The 19,643-nt window shown below is 37.9% G+C and overlaps 1 protein-coding gene across 3 annotated transcripts in view; it reads right to left on the bottom strand.

Moving 5' to 3' along the window:
* The window catches only part of LOC146397796 (uncharacterized), a 519,577-nt gene that overhangs the window by 29,630 nt on the left and 470,304 nt on the right, over positions 1 to 19,643 (bottom strand). Inside the window, exons 3-4 of one of the 3 annotated variants that reach the window (XR_014823591.1) lie at positions 10,063 to 10,306; positions 5,870 to 9,645 (exon numbers count right to left, since the gene is read on the bottom strand). The exons of 1 other annotated variant lie outside the window; for it this stretch is intronic. The gene's annotated coding sequence lies outside the window, so the exon portion shown is untranslated. Of the gene's footprint in view, positions 1 to 5,869; positions 9,646 to 10,062; positions 10,307 to 19,643 lie in introns of those variants that run through there. One more of the 3 variants, XR_014823592.1, reaches the window with a different exon arrangement.

The raw sequence follows: 19,643 nt of genomic DNA, 5'->3' as shown, positions 1-19,643 counted from the left end.
TCGCATTAATGATCACTGGACATGGGAATAACAAGAGACACCCCAGTGAATCTTCTAGATTCACTGAATCTCTGCCCCTGTGGTGGAGTAGAAATGAGTTCTCTCTTTATAATTAAGAATAAACACGGGCTGATCTTATTCACTATCCTGTTTTATTAGCATGAGAAGACCCAAATGGCCAGTGAATAGTCTCAGCTACCTAACTGACAGTACCTTGACTATGTTCACTAATATATGCACAACTCTTCTGCTGCTAGCACCTCCAAATCCACCAAGGCTAAGGCTGCAGAGACAAGGAGCAAATGTTTGACAAATAGGTTCTTAGATACATCAATGAAAGGGGCCTATCATCACCTAAATGTACACATTCTAGATGAAGAGAAATAGGAATCACACACTGGACCACATTATAAATGTAGGACACAGATGGATCTTCAATAGGCCACAACATATCCCATCAAATCCCTTTTTCTGGGTGAGGCATTCATGATAAGACCAATGAATCCTTTGCACATGAGCTCACTGTTACATTCCTTTCACTGTAAAGTGAGTTTTTTCCTTGGAGACAACGATGTGTGAGATAACAAGGCCATAAGGCATTCTGTAAATCCACTAATGGATGTTTTGGCAGAAGTATTTCAGACAGGGAAGGCAAGTTCATATCTGGAATATATACTTATCTCAAAAAAAAAAAAAGAAAACAAATCACAAATTTATACTTGAGGGAAGGAATCAAAGCATTTGACTGTAACATCCATTGCCCAGGTTGGGCAGGTGTTAGCCAGTTCATCCTTAATGAGAAAAGGTCTATAATTTTTGAGCCCATGCACAGCTCATATCTCCACCTATATATCTTCTTTGTACACAGCCACTGAGATGACAGTAGGGTATGGATGAGAATGAGGTTCACTAACATCAACAGGATGGCTCATATTGTCCACCTAATTGTTGAAAGTCTCCTTAGCAATGTCCCTAGAAGGTCTCTATTTGATATTTGAATTCATTCTCTTTTCACTCATTTTGTGATGTCTATCCATATCCTCTGAATCATCCTTGTCTTAAATATTCCAGTTTCATTTTTTATTTTTTCTAGCAAGACAAGACTTAGTCAGTACTCATGAATAAATACAGATCCATATCATACATGATCTTTCATATATATATATATGAGAACTAGACACACTGCCAGAATAATGAGAACTATACACACTACCTAACATTTACTCATGAGCACATTTATCTTTACCATGGCCTCCCCAAGTTAGGCTGAAATGTAGAAATTATGCACAGACAGAACATGCTACTTTGCAAACTCATCTGAAAACCAGGCCTATGCTACTCCTCTTTTGTTAACTGGTCCTAAGAAACTCTCCACGAGTCCCTCTGTGTGGATTGAGTAAGAAATGGTGAAACTGTTAAAAGTAGCTATTTGTGAGGTTGAACTATATGCTTATGCTAATCACCCCGGACCATTTAGAGCTTGGTCTCACATGTATCATTTCCATTTTACAATGAAATGCTTTTGCTAATATCCAACATTATGATTTTATGAGTAAGACAGGGCCAGTGTGTGATGGAAAGAAGTGAGGGTTCTATTCTTGGCCAGAAACCCAGTCTAGCATCCCTATATGTCACACAGATTTTCTTCATTATCAACTGTGCTGTGTCAATAGGACCTCAGACTAGGTCTACAGAAAAGATTTTGCTTGCTCTGGGTTCTACTCAAAACTGATGGCACTATGGATTTCCAGTAAATGAGGCAGAACAGAACAATCTAAACTTCAACAAAACACCAAAGTTTTAAAATTTGGCCTATTTCTTCCTAAATGTTAATATGTATATGATGTTCCACTCCCCAAACACTATAGAAAATCGCTAATACAACAGCCCCTGAGGCTTCTTGGGGCTTAATGCTACACCTTGTGTAGACATACCTCATTAAAGACTATGGGGAGAGTTCCATAGAATCCAACTAGTATCCATGAGGATGCAGGTTCAATCCCTGCCCTCACTCAGTGGGTCAGAGATCCAGCATTGCCATGAGCTGTGGTGTAGGTCACAGCCATGGCTCAGATCTGGCATTGCTGTGGTTGTGATGTAAGCCAGCAGCTATAGATCCGATTTGACCCCTAGCCTGGGAATTTCCATATGCCTCGGGTGCTGCCCTAAAAAGCAAAAAATAAAATAAAATAAAATAAATAAAAAATTAAAGGCCTATGGGGAACATGCTAATTCCTTTTCACCACCTCAGTTAGTAAAATGTTCATGTGGTTAGGGAGAGCTGATCAAGGTGAACATAATACATTTACTCAAGATTCCCCTTCCTTAACCCTTTGTACTCCTTTCTCTATACAATATGCCAGGGAAGTTACGGCATCTTAATTTTATTAACTTTAGGAAATTATGAGTCTGAGATTTCCTTAATCAGTACATCCAGCTGTTGAGGTCCAGGGGCTGGAACTAACCTGTTAAATCATGATTTCCAAGCAATTTTACATATATAAACTCATTTAGCTTAAAAAAACTTTATATTTCATCTTCTTTTTCTCACAAAATTAAGATCCTTCCCCATAAAGGACGGGAGCAGATACCCTCAATGTTAAGTTATTAACTTTTTTAATTAAAATCTAGTTTCCTCAGATGGGGGGAAAGTCTAGTTTTGCTGTTAAGGGAGGTTAAGGGGAAATTGAGGGTTCAAGATTCTCAGCCCTGCTGAAATCTTCATCTAATATTTTTCAGTTTATTATAATTTGGCTTCAGTCTTAACAAAGTCATTCACACTTTTTTTTTTTTTCTTTTGTCTTTTTAGTGTCGCACACGCGGCATATGGAGGTTCCCAGGCTAGGGGTCTAATCAGAGCTGCTGCTGCTGGCCTATGCCAGAGCCACAGCAATGCCAGATCCTTAATCCACTGAGCAAGGCCAGGGATCGAACCCACAACCTCATGGTTCCTGGTTAGATTTGCTTCCACTGCACCATAAAGGGAACTCCAAAGTCATTCACACTTTCAATGAATATTTACCTGCATCTTATGTCTATAAATACATTGTTGAATAAAAGAAACAAAAATCCCTGTATTCACAATTACAGTATTATCAGAGATACAAATAACATGATAAATAAAATGTGAAAGGCTGCTAGTGATTAGTTCTAAGAAGAATAATGCAGGAACGGGCTCTGATAGAACAGTGAGGAAGGAGTTGCAGGTTAGATAGGTGTCCAGGTTAGGCACTCACCAAGGTAAGGGCTAGGAGCATGAAAATGCAACCCATTTGGACTTCAGTATACTGAGTATTCCCATCAGAGGACACCTCAAGGACAAAGGTCTTGAAGCAAAAGTGGACCTTACTGGCTCAGTGAACAATGAGAGGCCAATGTATTTGGAATGCAGGGAACCAGGGGGAGAGCAGTGTGAGATGAGATAAGAGGCCAGATCTAAAAAGCCTTGCAGGTGATTTTAAGAACTTCAGGTTTTAATCTCATTCAATTGCTTTATATTGAAGCTGGAGTGAGGAAGGTTTTAGAAATGAGTCAGGAGTCTGTTGAAATTGCATAGAGCAGCCTGGGAGGTAGGTATGTTGTTGAGGAAAAAAGCTTTTCCCTCAGTATGGGGTTAGGGATTCCAGGGGAGAAATCGTCAACCTAAGGGATAACAAGAGATAACTAAGCCACTTGTTTTCATTCCAATTCCAATCAGGTTTTTTTTTTTTTTTATTGTTATTTCCCCCAACACAATTTTTTTTTTTCCCACTGTACAGCATGGGAACCCAGTTACACATACATGTGTACATACTTTTTTCTCCCATTGTCATGCTCCATTGTAAGTATCTAGACATAGTTCTCAGTGCTACATAGAAATATCTCATTGTTAATCCATTCCAAAAGCAATAGTTTGCATCTACTAACCCCAAGATCCCAATCCATCCAATCAGGTTTTTAAACCCAGTCTCCATCTAAAGTCCTTGTCAAGGCACTGGTTACCTGCATGTTTCCTGTGCTCTGCTCTCTACTCTTCTCTCTTTTTAGATTTCAAACATTAGAACATTCTTTCACAGAGAGAATAGTCATGATTGAGACATCAGTCTGACTGAGTTTCCAAGCCAGATGTGCAAAGATTAATCTGCCAACGCCAGCTGCTAGCCACCAGAGGCCATTGTGGGATAAAGACCAAACTTCAGGGAAGCAGAGCCCAGGTCCACCTTCAGATGGAGAAGGACAAGTGTCCCATTTCCACTTTCCTTTAGCAGTTACTCAGTCAAACCTTTCAGCACCAATCATTAAGCAATTCTGCTTTTGTCTTCCATTCTGATAAGAAGTAACAGTGACTTGTACTAGAATGGTAGCAGCTAGAGATACTGGAAAAGCCTCAAATTCAAGGATGTTTTAGATGTTTAAAAGCTGGGTTTTCTGGAAGATCTGATGTGAAAAAGAACTAAGAATGAATTCTGTGTTTTCACCTGAAGAACTGGAGAATGGCATTGCTACTAGATGAAATAAGGAAAACTGCAGAAAGATCTGTATTTGAAAGGTAGTGTAGAGCTCAGACTTAGGCATGCTTAGTGTATGAAGTGTCTGTTAGAATCCCAGAGAAGCTGGCTAGCATTTTGGAGAGAAGTTGGGGCTGAAGATGTAACTTAAGTTATGGACACAGACTTTGGCAGCATAGAGGTGGGGCTTAAAGTTCCAAGGTCTGACAAGATTATTAAAAAAAGGTCAAAGAAGAGGAGATGTACATCCAAGGATTGAACTCTGGGTACTCTGTAGGGATAAGAGAGATAAAGAAGGTCATCAAATGGCACTGAGAAAGAAAGGTCAAATTTAGTAGAGAAATCAGGGGAGTACTCATAAGACAATAGAAGAAAATGTTTGAGGGGAAGAAAGGGATGAGCTGGGAAAAACTGCTTCCAAGTTCCAAAACTCTCCCTCAGGATAAAGGAAAGTTGACCACCAGCTTTAGAAGATGAAGGTAATGTGACCTGACAAGAGTAGTTTAGGTGTGGTTGTCTGGGTCAAAATCTGATAGGAGTAGGTTCACACAAACTGGGAGGAAGGAAGGTGGAGAATACTCAGGCTAATAGTTCTGCTGTAGAAAGACTAGATTTAGGGTAGAAATGGAAATTAGTGGTGACATGAAGTAAAGAGTGATTTTTGTTTTAAAATGAAAGAACTCATAACATTACCATATGCTGACAGGAATTTAAAGAAAGAAAAATACTGCAGAAAGAGAGAGAAGAAACAGTGGAACAATCTCCTGAAATAAGTGATAGGAGATGGGATTTAGAGCCCACAGGGCAGAGTGGGAGTTGGCTAAGAATACACAATCAACTGTAATGGAAGATAACATGGGCTCTGATGAGGGTGGATGTGGCCATGGGAACTCATGAAATTTCCTTTCAGATGGCTTGCATTTTCTTAGTGAAATAGGATGCCAGATAATCATCTCTGCATGAGAATGGGAAGCTTTTAGAGAGTTTAGGGCAGAAAAGAAGACACAAAACAGTCAAACAGGAGGGTTTAGTAAAACTGCTCACCAAAAATTACCGATAAATTCATTGCATGTAGAATAAAAAGGAAGGTGACCTAGGACAAAACCTAAGAAACATCAAAAATCAAATTATAGGCAGAGGAAAAATAGCTTTCAGAAAGGTTGCTAGGAAAGAGTAAACAAGAGAATTAAGGGAAAAACTCCTAGGAAGCCATAGTGTCACTAGAGTTGAGGGCAAGAATATTGTAGAGAGCAAACATGTCAAGATGTTAAGACCTGAAAAGTTTCTATTATATGTAGCAAAAAGAAGGTCATTAATTACTTTGAAAATACCTATTTTTGGAATGGGGGGCATAATGACAATAATAATTGACAATTTTAATATACTTCAGAAGTTGCATATTTGTTTTATTGGATACTCAAATTCTGAATTAACAATATCATTTCATTTAACAGATGAAACAACTGCAGCACAAAGAGATCAGTAAATATGTCACAGAGAACAAAGGAAGATTTTGAAACCAGGCTTTCTTTTATAGAACATTCAGTCTTAACCAGTATATTAAACTGGCCTCCAGAAGTCAGATTTCTATGGGTTACGGATGAGTGGAAGTCAAGAAACACAGGAAAGAAGTGCAGACAACTTATTCAAGACATTTACTATGTTAAAGAAGAAAGATAGTTTGATCATTGCAGAAGATGGAAATAAGAAAACATTTATAATTTTGTATGCACCCATGGAATGTGGAAGTTCCTGGGCCAGGGTTTGAACCTGTACCACAGCAGCAACCATAGCTGCCACAGTGACAATGCCAGATCCTTAACCTGCTGTGCCACAAAGGAACTCCAATAAGAGAACATTTTAAATTGTTTTTGTTTTCACTTTGCTTAAAAATTAGGAGAGTCTTATTTAGTTTAAATATTGAAGAGTTCCCATCATGGCTCAACAGTTAACAAATCTAACATCCACTCAATCCCTGGCCTTGCTCAGTGGGTTAAGGATTGCTGTGAGCTGTGGTGTAGGCCAGCAGCTACTGTTCTGATTCGACCCCTAGCCTGGAACCTCCATATACTGTGGGTGCGGCCCTAAAAAGCAAAAAAAAAAAAAAAAAAAAAAAGAGAGAGAGAGAGGAGTAAGAGTCACTAGTGAAAGAAACACTGAAGATATAGAAAAGAGAGGCGGAGACATAAAGACAGAGAAGTTGATTCATAGAGTGAAGCCTCTCAAGAAAGAATCAAGAGCAAGGGTTCAAAATTTAAACAATAAATAATATGTGGGATGGCTTATTGTACTGTAATAGAAGGAAGACATTTAAAAACTGGATGAAAAGCAGGCCAGTTTATGAAATGCCGGCCAGTGTGTAAGTTTAGTGGCAGGAATTTGAGAGAGAGTTTTCAGAAAAGTCATAATAGTAGGAGGAAAGATTATGCCCTGATGATTTGGGCAAAAGGCAGATGATGAAGTTAAAATTGGTGGAGAGGTAAACATCCACGAAAAGGTAGAGACACTGACTTGTGAATCAAAATGCAATTGACCATTTGCATTGATAGTTGACATTAAAGACTGTATATTTTTGTTGTACTGACAATAATGCTAAAAGAAACACTTACATAGTACTAATATGGACCAGTTAATTAAGTGCTTTGTTATATTAACTCCTTTCACACTGTAACTCTATGGAATTAGTATTATTATTGTCCCCATTTTATAGGAGAACTTGAGAACAAATCTTAAGTTACTTTCTCAATCCTATAAGCTAATAAATAGTAGAGCTGAAATTTGATCCTAATGTAGCCATTGGCCCCTGTTTTATATCTCAAAACTATGAATTTTATAATTTGCCACAATTGTAAAGGACTCAGATATAGTCACAAGGAATGGGATAGTAAGATAATAGGTCAAGTGGGTTGAGGTTTTTGGCAAGAGATTGCTTGAAGTGAGACTCTACTATATAAACTAGAAATGGAAGGCAAATGAAGGCAATTAGGAACTACTGTGTCACAGTGTAACATATAAGGGAAATCATAAAGATTTTTTTCTTTCTGTGTATGGCTAATTTCACTTAGACAATGTCTTTCAAGTTTACCCATTTTTGCAAATGGTAGGATTTCCTTTTCATTTTTACAATTTTACATTTACATTCTTTTGTTCTATAAAATTGTTCATATACAATTTGATTGAACATATATAATGTAAATAAAAGCTCCCTGTTAATGTTTCCTAGGGCTGCCATCTCAAAGTACTACAGACTTGGTGGCTTGAAACAACAACAAAAATTATTCTCTATTGATTCTGGATGCTGGAAGTCTAAGATTCAATGTGTCAGCCGGGTTAGGTTCCTACCAAAGGCTCTGCAAATGGTTCCATGCTTTTCTCCCAGCTTTCAGTGAGAGTCAGCAATCCTTAGCATTCTTTGTTTTGTAGACACATCATTCCAATCTCTGCCTCCACAGTCACATGGCCTTCACCCTGTATCTCTGTCTTCACACGGCTGACTTACCAGAACATCAGTCATATATGATTGGGGGCCACTCTACTTCATTATGACCTTATCTTAACTAATTATAAATGCAACAACCCTACTTACAAATACAGTCACCTTCTAAGGTACTGAGGGTTAGGATTTCAACAAATCTGTTTGCAGGAGGCACAATTCGACCCAGGATATTGTCTATTGAAATGTATCTGTGGACATATGTATAAGTACAGATTGTTCTAAGAAACCAAATTAGACTGGAATTTGTTCATTTCTTCTAGAGCAGCTGATACTGTCTATGATTTTTAATTATTATGCTCTTATCATAAGAGATCAACAAGGAGCCAAGGGCTTAAGCCATATTTCAGTTACAGGATTCAGGACATATTCTTTGAGGCTAATAACACTGCAATTAATATAACCCATGCTTCTTCCACAGGCATTCCTTTATTATAGAAAAATAAAGTTAGTTCAGTGATCATAATAAAGATAAATTAAGTCTGTCTTGCTCATGATTTTGGAAGCTTAATGCTGAACCAAATTTCCACTCATCTCACCATCACTACATTTCCCACAGGAGGTGCATTTTAAATCCAACTCCCCAATGTTCAGTAGCTTAAAAAAGTTTGGCTTCTTATTTGTCATTATGGAACAGATGGAAAGAGGCAGGATTCCATATACATTAATATTATTGTCTTCTGAGGCAGCATGTTCTAATGGTAAAAAATGTGGACTCCTCTAAAATCGACACATCTAAGGGTTGGAATTCCAGAGTTTCTCCAGTTCTTATTTGTCACCATGTGTAAGATGGAGATAAGCTGACATATATTAAAGAATTCTAGAGAAGATAAGGTAAAATGTGCAAAGTAGTCAACATAATGGTTGAACACTGATAAATATTGATTTCTAATTCCCTTTCTTCCTGACTACCATGTGCTTATTATTTCATTAAAATACAAGTCTTCATCAGGAAACCAATCCTCTCCACTGATCTCCTTAATACAGTGGAAGAAGTGCTACAGTATACCTTGTCAACAGATTCAAACCATAGTAACTAAGGGAGTCATGAAAAATATGGTGAGGTCAGTGGGCTTTCTAATATATGCTGCAGTGGGGCTTTCTAATAAAAGTTGGACCACATGTTCTACCAACATGCCTACAACAAAGAATGAAGGAAGCCTCTGAACATAGTGTTACATTGCTTATCTTTTTCAATTCCAACATTTCCAATTTTAGTTCTTAAGAACACACAGACCCTCAACAAATTGAGTTGCCCTGTTTATTACTGTTTAAACAAGGACATTAGGGTACAATTTATACATGGGTAACATTCTCAATGTACCCTTTGGAAAAAGAGATGGCTTTAAGTTATCTGTAGTTGACATTTTAAGTGGGATTTGCTTTTCTAACCCAAATTTCTTTGCCAGAGGTTTGACTACTCCTGCTCAAAGGTAACATAGCATTAATGTTAACAGTGGGGACCAAGTGAGTGCTTTGGATGTGCGCAGGTGCAGGTGCAGGTGCAGGAGAGGCAAGGCCCCTGCCAGTCGGAAAGGATCAGGATGGGCGAAACAGCCTTGCCACCAGTCCATCTGCACTTTCGGCTCTAACGCCTCTCAGCTCCCAGCTGTCCCCCAGAGGCTCAGCGCCTAGGGACTCCAGCATGGTCAGATCCCAATTTTCCTGCAAAACGTAACAGAAGAATTCAGAAGGTAAAAGAACTTCTGCTTTTTCTTCATTTCCTTCCCTGGTTATTGCGCATTTGAGAAAAACTGAGGCTTGGCATGCTGGGTGCCCCCACTGCTGAGGAGAGGCTCCCGACGGAAATGTCTGGGAGCTGAGGCTCAGCTCTCCCCACTTGCTGAACAGGTGCTCAGCCCACGTGGCACAGCTGACCTCCTCAGCCTTTGCCTCCAGCGATTAGAGAAACAGAGACAGGGTATCATCACCCCAAGGGGCTTTGCTTCTAAATCACTGTCCCCTAGGTCGCCGTAGGGGGCTACAGGCACAAATCCATGCCCACCAAGAAAGCCCACTGGCTAAAACTGAGGACTTGGAATTAGAGTTGGAACTTAAAGGAAACTGAAAGCAAAACTCCACCTTCCACCTCCTGGAGGGCAAACATTCTCATCAATACTTTGGTATTTTCCTCTTAAAGAAAAATTCCATGGACAGTTCAGGCTGTGGGAAGTAGATCTCGCCTTGTCTCTGTGGCACCAGAGTTAGATGTCCAGCTGGAGGCACTGGGTTTAGAATCCGGTGTTGCTGCAGCTATGGTGGAGATCATAGCTGCGGCTTGGATTCCATCTTTGGCCTAGCTCAGGAACTTCCATATGCCATGTTTCTGGAAAAAAAAAAAAAAATCATCTATTGAAAAGTTTCTTTTTCTTTTTTTCCTCTATAGGTAGGGGGTCTCAAAGTGCAAATGTTCCAAATGTCCAAGAGTAATTGCCCCAGCCTCCTGTGACCCTCCCCTACCTTCCCTACTGCAACATTCCCAGGAACCATGCTGGGAGGATGGAGGATGGAGGAGAGTAAGGGGTGAGGAGCCGCAGGGGGGTGGGGTACGGGGGTGGTTCCTGAGCCACCAAAGAATATTCTGTCAGTCTAGTTCTCTGAAAACAAACTCCTGGCCACAATAATATAAATTAATCTCTGAAAACAAGCACCTTGCCACAATAATATAAATAATACAATTTCAAATTGAAAAAAAAAGTATATACTGCTATATACTGCTATGAAGATCTAGGAAATGGCAAGGGTAAATGTAAAAGTATACACACGGTGCTAAAAGAATTGAGAGGGGTTACGAGACTTGGCAATGTGGACTAGTAAGTATATAGCAAAAGCCATGGGGCCGTCATTCACGTGCAGAGATTCAGAAATCTACTCCAGAGATCCCAAGTGATTCAGTCCCTATTTCACTGGGAGTCCTGAAACAGGTTTTGAGAATACCTTTCACTCTCATTTTGAATACAGGTGCATGGTCAAATTAGAGATGTTCTCTCAGTCTTAATCATGTATAAATCTGTGTTCCAGGAAGGATAAGGGATTTTTAATAGAGGGACTACTATTGTTATGTATTCAAATGTTTCAAAACAAATATTCCTTGAGGATCAGTAAAGGCTTCCTGTAGGATGTGGGGTCTCAGACAAATACAGAGGGAGGAAGAGTATTCAACTATTAAAATGAAGTTGAGATTGAAGATAAACTTTATAAACTGAAGAAATAAATAAAGCTAATCCAGAAAGAGAGAGAGTAATAGACTGATTCAAGACACAGGCACAGAATTATTTAATTGGAACTAGATTATGGGGTGCAAATAAGCCCACTTAAAAAATAAAGCTAGAATGGCAGGAATGGACCCATACTGTAGGATCCTACAAAATGGAACGATACGGCTTTTGTTCTGAAAAACATAAGGAGGCACTGAGGGGTTTTAAACAGGGTAAGGACTGACATGATCAGTTTTGTGCTTTAGGACAATTTGAGAGTGGCTTACAGGCAGTCCAAATTGGAAGCTGGGAGACCCATTAGGATGCTAATTCAGTGAACAGAGTATAGATCATAATGGATTTAACCATGGCAGTGGCAGTATAAAGAAAGTGAAAAAAATACAAATCCTCTAATATTATATATAAGTCAAAAAACATAAGACCCTGGGATTAATCTGATATGAGAGCAAAGAAAGAACGGTATTAGGGATGATCCAAGGATTTCTTGTTAGAGCGAAAGAGCAGGTGGTGTTACTATCTTCAGCTCAGAAAGCACAGGAAGGGGAAATGGTGTATTGGTGAGTGGGATGATTACAACTGATTCTGTGCCACTTTTGTGCATGCGGATGATTACGATATTTTAGTACAAATGCTTAGAACTACATCCATCTCTGTATCACTGAGTGCCTCAAAAGTAAGTGACTTTTCATACCATATCACTAAGATGATTATAAAGCTAGCATTTAAAGGACATTCAATAAATATCTTATTTATATGTTTGTTCCTTTATTCACAAATAGTTATTGAACATCACCTATGCACTAGGTCAGTCACTCTCAGTCATGGACATCAAAGCAGCTCCACATCAAAGCAGCTGGAAATGTTTAAAAACTCCTGAGGCCTAAGTCCCTACCTAAACCCCTTATATTACAATAGCTGGGCCCAGCAAGCAGGTGATTATAAATGGGAGCCAAGTGGCATCCAACAAATTCCATTCAGTTTCTAGGGTTAATAATAGTTATTTTTTAAGAGCTGAATGTATTACAGAAACACACATTCAAAGAGAACCAGAGTATCTCATTATTTGGGGCTTATGTGTAAGATTTATCAAAGGCAGAAAGAAATAAAAGCAGGAAGTCATAAATAGCTTTCACCCAAATTCTAATGTTCCAATATTTAAATAAATAATAGCTAATGACAAATTAAGAAATTATTTTAAACAATACAGCCAAATCATAAAATTAAAAAAAATCACATCTTCGGAGTTCCCTGGTGGCTCAGCAGGTTAAAGAACTGGCATTGTCACCACTGTGGCTAAGGTCACTGCTGTGGTGCAGGTTTGATCTTTGGCCCTGGAAACATGGGTTTCCATGGGTTTGCATGCCATGGGTGCAGCCAAAAAGAAAAAAAAAAAAAAAAGAAAAAAAATAATCTTTTTTGTTGAGGTCATTACTTGAGACAACATCATCTTAGAATAGTCTCAACCTTATAAGTAAATAAATAGATTATATTGTTACTTCTTCCAATTTTTTTTTTCTTTTTATGGCCACACCAGGTGCATATGTAATTTCCCAGGCTAGGTGTTGAATTGGAGCTGTAGCTGCAGGCCTACACCACAGCCACAGCAACATCAGGTCCAAGCTGCATATATGACCTCTAGAGCATCTTACAGAAATGCTGTATCCTTAACCCACCGAGCAAGGCTGGGGATTGAACCCTCATTCTTACAGAGGCAACATCAGGTCCTTAACCCATGGAGACACAACAGGAACTCCCAAATTAAAATTTTTAATCCTCAGCCCTGTGAATCATCTGTGACCCAGAATATATTTAATTCATTTTAAAACAACCTCTTGGTTTCCAATATTCTCTGGATAGTGTCCACTAGAACCTACAGAGGATAGTGGTGGTGAATGGATATATATTAACTGCTGCAAAATGGACCTCAGGACTACAAGATGGGCTGCAGAAGGACTGCAAACATGAAAACAAAAGAAACTGAACTCATTTTGATTTAAAATAGATATTTCTATCATTCCAGATTTCACTCTGTTATTGGATAAGTAGATAGAATAGTACAAGAGGCCATGGCAAATGAATAAAGGGAATATTAAGTTTAATTTGCCTTAAAGGCCCTGCATGTTTCATGGTGTTAGAGCATGGTACAATACCATTGTACTTAATGTGATTTTTGAATAATCCCACTTTGAAAAATTGGAATAAAAAAATTAAAAGGTAAGAAATTATATATCTCAGAGAGCTTTACAAAGCAATGATGAAGAATGAATATTTTATTTCAAGCACTAAGCATTAATTATTTGGAAATTTTACATATCCTGAACATCTACTATCCCAGAGGGTACAGTATAAATGAAACATTACTAGTCTATTGCAAAAGATGATCCATTATTGCCTATTACATAGAGCAAACCACTATTAATTTCATTTACTATTTGCCTTCAAGTAAAGCATGAGAGTCTTTTCTCAAGAGATAACTAAAACATGGCTTCAAAATACTTATACAGAATCAATAAGCACAAAATATCACATAGCTATTATACATACATTTGCTTCCATTGGTGAAAATAATATAAACAAATAATTCAATTCAATATTATTAGATGAAATATACATTTATTATTACTTTAGAATGTTACATATTACAGCTTTTTACACATTTCTATTGGCTTTTCATTACTTATGGTTCAATTAATTTAACTGATTGCTTAAAACATATTAGAATAAAAACAAGGACTGTGTATTCATATTTATTGAGTACAAAAAATGTACTAGGGATTTTCTCATGCAATTTCACAATGACATCTACAAAGTCATTCAAGATAAGAACAAATATCCTCATTCCTAAAAATGATGAATTAATAATCGATGGATTTTAATATTTGAATACATAAATCTCTGAACATCAGAGGAGTTGGGAGAATTACTCATAGTTCAAAGCTACCAAGAGGCAGAGTCAGGATTTGAAACCTGATTATTCTGTTTCTATAATTTAGTGGTTTTTAAAGTTTGTTCCTCAGTAGCACTGGTGACATCTGAGAGTATGTTAGAAATGTACATTCTCAGGCCCCACTCCAGACCTCCTGGCCAGAAACTCTGGAAGGGGGCCCAGCTGATATTAGCTCCTAGGCAAGCTAATAATTGTGAATCACCATGATAGTCAATGCTTCCTTCTCTGTGCCACACAACTCCGGTTATCTCATGAAATTTCAGTTGCAAGAGCTTTGTAGGCTATAGTGTTTTCATGTGCTTTTTCAGATCTGTGTTCACTCTTCTGCACTCAACTCTGCACCCAGAGAGGATGCACTCAATTCATATAGACCACCACAAAAATGTCTCTTGACCATGGTCATGTAGTTGGACTCTGCCAATAGATGACACTGGTGGGAGATCTGCTGAAGGGACAGGGTGCTTTTTACCCTAATTTCTTCCATGTCATGTTGCTGTGTCCTGGCTTCATCTCTTGATTAATTGTAACAGCTCCACTTGGGCAACACTCTCCAGATAATTTCTCTCTAATCTCTGAATCTCTCATCCTCTTGTATCTTCATTCACAGAGCTAGAAATGACTCTTTTCACTAACTCAGGCTACATCATAACTATACCTTTTATTTTTTTTACTCTCCAAATTTTCCAGTATAAGTGTATCGCATATTACTCATAGGGGCACTGAGTAATTTAACTCCAGTATCACAATTTAAATCAACAAATGCTGTTGCATATTAGTTACTTCTAATTTTTTTAAATTAAATTTAAAATATATAACTGCTCAAACATGCTTATGACACACCCCCAACAGACTACATATACATTTTAAAATACCTATTTCTTGGACTGATAATCAGCGTAGCACTTGCTATATGGTAGTCAGGCTAGTATAGTACATGGTGAGGAAATGATTTCTAAAATCTGAGAGATTTAACATAATAAAAGATTCATTTCTCCTCATATGAAAATTGATAAAAGAGAGGGAAGCCTTCATCTAAGTGGTGACTTCAGTATCTATGTGTTTCCTTCATCAAAGACTTTTATAAGCAGTTGGGCACCTATAGAGGCAGTCATCCACAAGCCAGGAAGAGAGCTCTCACCAGAACCCAAGCCTGCAGGAACCATGATCTGAGACTTCCAGCCACTAGAACTGTGAGAAAATAAATTTCTATTGTTTAAGCCATCTCATCTGTGGTATCTTTTTGTGGCAGCACAAGCTGACTGGATACTGGTACTTTTGCTTTTGGCTTTGGCATATGATATTGCTATCTATCGGACACTGTTTCTGTGTACTCCAATGAATATCTGTCCACAGCAAGGGCTCTCTATATGGTGACCCAGATAACTATGGCAACCCTGGCATTGGATTTCGGTGTTATAGCTCAGCCTGTTCACTCTCAACACTCAGACATATTTTCTGGAACTAAACTTTCCATTTAAAACTCCCAGTTAACATCAGTTAGGTCAATGATAGTCTATCAGACAGTTTTTTTTAATTTTATTGGGGTATAGTTGATTTACAATGTTGTATTAATTTCAGGTGTATAGTGAAGTGAATCAGTTATACATACATCCATTCTTTTTTCCCAACATAGGTTATTACAGAACATTGAGTTGATTTCCCTGTGTTATACAGTAGGTCCTTGTTAGTTATCTATTTTATTTATTTATTTATTTATTTATTTATTTATTTATTTATTTATTTATTGTCTTTTTAGGGCTGCACTTGCAGCATATGAAGATTCCCAGGCTAGGGGTTGAATCAGAGCCATAGCTGCTGGCCTACACCACAGCCATAGCAACACCAGATCTGAGCCACACCTGTGACCTACACCTCAGCTCATGGCAATGCCAGATCCTTACCCCACTGAGAAAGGCCAGGGATCAAACCTGCCTCTTCATAGATACTAGTCAAATTCTTTCCACTGAGCCATAATGGGAACTCCAGTTACCTATTTTAAATATAGTAATGTGTATGTGTTAATCCCATCCTCCCAATTTATCTCCACCCCCAGTCTGCCACAGTTTCCCCTTTGGTAACTCTAGGTTTGATTTTGAAATATATGAGATTTTTTCTATTTTATAAATAAGTTCTTGTGTATCATTTTTATTAGATTCCACATATAAGTGCTATCATAGGATATTGTACTTCTCTGTTTGGCTTACTTCACTTAATATGATAATCTTTAGGTCCAACCACGTTGCTGCAAATGACTTTTTTTTCTTTTTTTCAGACAAATTTTAATAATATTAAGCTTCAAAAGAGATTGTTTATGATCTTTCCTTTCTAGAAGGTTTATTTGTCCCAATTGAAATATGTCCACTTTCTAACTGCTGCTTGGCTTTCCATTCCAAGTAGCTTTGGGATTCAAGGCCACAGATGTCTTACTTCACAATTCTCCAGACACAGGGGCTTCCTCTTTGGCTTATAGTTACATATGAAAATGTGTAGGGACCATTCTAGTGATTCTTCCCTGGAAAACAATTTCTTTTCTAAGAGGATAGGCTCCATTCACCAACAGAATCATTCGATAGAAATTTAAAGGCTTTTAAAAAATTTGCTGAGAAATCCCATGACACATTTAAGAACATTTTAATGGAAAGGTTAGCAAACCTGAAGACTGACAAATCATCAAATTCATTCTTAAAATATAACATTCATATTTCCACTACATTTTATTTATTATCAACAGTTCTGTAAAATGAGCAATATATTTGGTTCTTGTCCTCATGGGTACACATGAATTTTACAAGGACAATGGTGATGTATTTTACTATACGAAATCACACGATATAGTTTACACACAGAACTCGGGCTTTTATACATTTCTCCCCAAAGGGTATTCATATTAGATAAATCACTGATTGAAATCTGAAGCAATTAAGTTGTGATGACCTTGGCATACTAGTGGATGTGTTTTCCATTAAGACAATGTCAGTCCTTTATTACAGTCTGCGTAGTTTAAAAAAAAAGAAAGCCAAGTTAGGCCCACAACACATTTAATTCCTTATCCCTCAAATACACACACTATTTTAATTCACACTGATCAAATCTACCTGGCAGCCTCTTGCTTTAACAGGCCAAGTTGAATGCCTTGCTTCGAATTTCCATTTTGTAACTGAAGTAAAGGCCATTAATGTTCCCAAAAGGCAAAACAATTGCCTAATGTTGCATTGATTTTTATCTCATATCCTCATATTGAAATCATGAATAGAAAATTCTACTATATTCTATGTGGTTATAATATAATATTTAAAAATATTGTGAATAAAAAATATTCTAACAATACCCAAGTTTGTAGAGCAAAATATGGCCATTTACTTCCACACTGTATTCCCACTATCTCTTTTCTCCTGAGATAAACTTTTTCATTAGCGCTTATGTTTTCATACAGTTCTTTCCATTCACTCCTACACAAAGTTAACAAGATAGTGATTGGGACTTTTTCTATTTACTCTTTTCTAGGGTAACCTTAGACATAGCATATAGTATTCTAATCCTGAAAATCTGTGATTCCTGGGATTTCTGTGACCCATCTACTGACCTTTCATAAATTATTTTCCTGCTTAAGAATTCAGAATATATTTTGTTATTGGTAATAAGAACCCAGACTGACACAGGCTTTTCTTGACTCTTTCCCTCTGAAGATGGATTGGATAATAAGTCCCTGAATTTCTTTTTATTGTTAAATAAATTCACCAAATGGTAACTGAGGACACTGCTTTGATGTTGCTGTCCTTTCAGCTCAGCATTGTGTTGATGCTATTCTACTTTCTTCTAGATTCAGAGCTACAGATAAGTCTGATGATAATGTAATTCCTTTCCTTTGTAGGCAATTGGCTCTTTCTGTCTTGAATCTTGCATGATGCTTTCTTCTTGATTGTTAGAGTTCAGAGGTTTTACCAGGTGATGCCTAGTTTTGTGGGCCTTTTCTCATCAGTGTAGTCTTTAAATCAGTAAGCTTTCTCTATGGGAAGTTTTAGTTCCCCTGATCAGTAAAAAAATTCTTCTAAACTGCTAAATTCACATCTTTCCATCATCAGTTTCTGTTTCACTTGATAAAACTTTTATTTTTCATACAATTCTACATGACCATATTCCCCAATCTCTGTCCTTTTCCTTCATCATGTTGTACTCTTGTTCCTTGTTCAGAGATATTTCTTGCATTTCTTCTTCCAACCACTAACTTGGGTTTGAGTAATTATTATTCTTTCCTTTAATAGAACTACTCTATTAAAGGAGTTACTAGAGTTACTGTTAGGACGGTAATTTTTTGTTGTTGTTTTGAACTCTGGAAGTTTTTGGGGGGCTTCATCTCAATTTCTTTAGGAGCTCATCTGTATTTTTCTTTTTCAGATTGTTATCTGTCTCCTCTTCTACCTCTGTTTGGCTGAACATGTGTTGTATTTGTTCAGAGCTTTTTTTCTTTGGTTGCTACACACTTCTGATGGAATATCAATTTTCTTTGTTATCTAACACAGTTAAGTTGTTGGCACACGCACAAGTGTGCCTTGTTAGAGTAGTGGATGTGGGTGGTAAAGTAGAATCAGGCAGGTTGCCACACCGTTAATAACAGAACTGGAGGAAGCTTTACTGCTTGTACTTGTACAGTTTCAGGATGAGGGAGGATTTGCTCCACCCTTTCAGTTCCTACTTGGCCACTTGAGGGACAAAGAAATCCAGCACACTTATAAGGAATGGATATTGACCTTGCCTCCAAGAGATCTGAGATCTCTACAGAGGTCCCTGACCTCCCTGCCCAACTCTCAGGGGATAAAAGTCCTAGTCTCACTCACTTCCCACTCTCTAGAGCGGAAAACTCCTTGTGTTTAGGAGTGAAGAGAAGGAAGATTCCTCAAAGTCACTAAGTACTCCAGAATTCTCCATACATAAACATAATAACCAATGTTGTGCATTTATTTTCTCTTTTGCTATTTTAATTCTATTTTTCTTCTTTGCCTTAGACAAAATTAAAAAAAAAAAAAGACGTGAAATAATCCAAAGAATAGATTCAGTACCTGTTTTAACCTTAAACTCTTGGCTGTTCACATCATTTATCTCTACATTTTTTTTTTTTTTTGTCTTTTTGCCTTTTCTAGGGCTGCTCCTGCAGCATATGGAGATTCCCAGGCTAGGGGTCTAATCGGAGCTGTAGCTGCTGGCCTACGCCAGAGCCACAGCAACTCGGGATCCGAGCTGCGTGTGCAACCTATACCACAGCTCATTGGCAACACCGGATCCATAACCCACTGAGCAAGGGCAGGGATTGAACCCGCAACCTCATGGCTTCTAGTCGGATTCGTTAACCACTGCGCCATGACAAGAACTCCAATTTATCTCTACATTTTTATGCCTCCCACAACTCCATCTTTTATACCCGTAACATTTTTTTTTCTTAGCTGACAGACATGTGAATGGGGAATCGATGTTGAACAAGGAGAACTGTGTCATACCTATCA

This window comes from Sus scrofa, chromosome 13 (genome assembly GCF_054392235.1).
Source record: "Sus scrofa isolate SSC_HxYL_T2T_F1_AM1 chromosome 13, Sscrofa_HxYL_maternal_Yorkshire_Landrace_v2.0, whole genome shotgun sequence".
Classification (NCBI taxonomy): domain Eukaryota; kingdom Metazoa; phylum Chordata; class Mammalia; order Artiodactyla; family Suidae; genus Sus; species Sus scrofa.
This window is presented reverse-complemented; position numbering and strand designations above follow the sequence as displayed.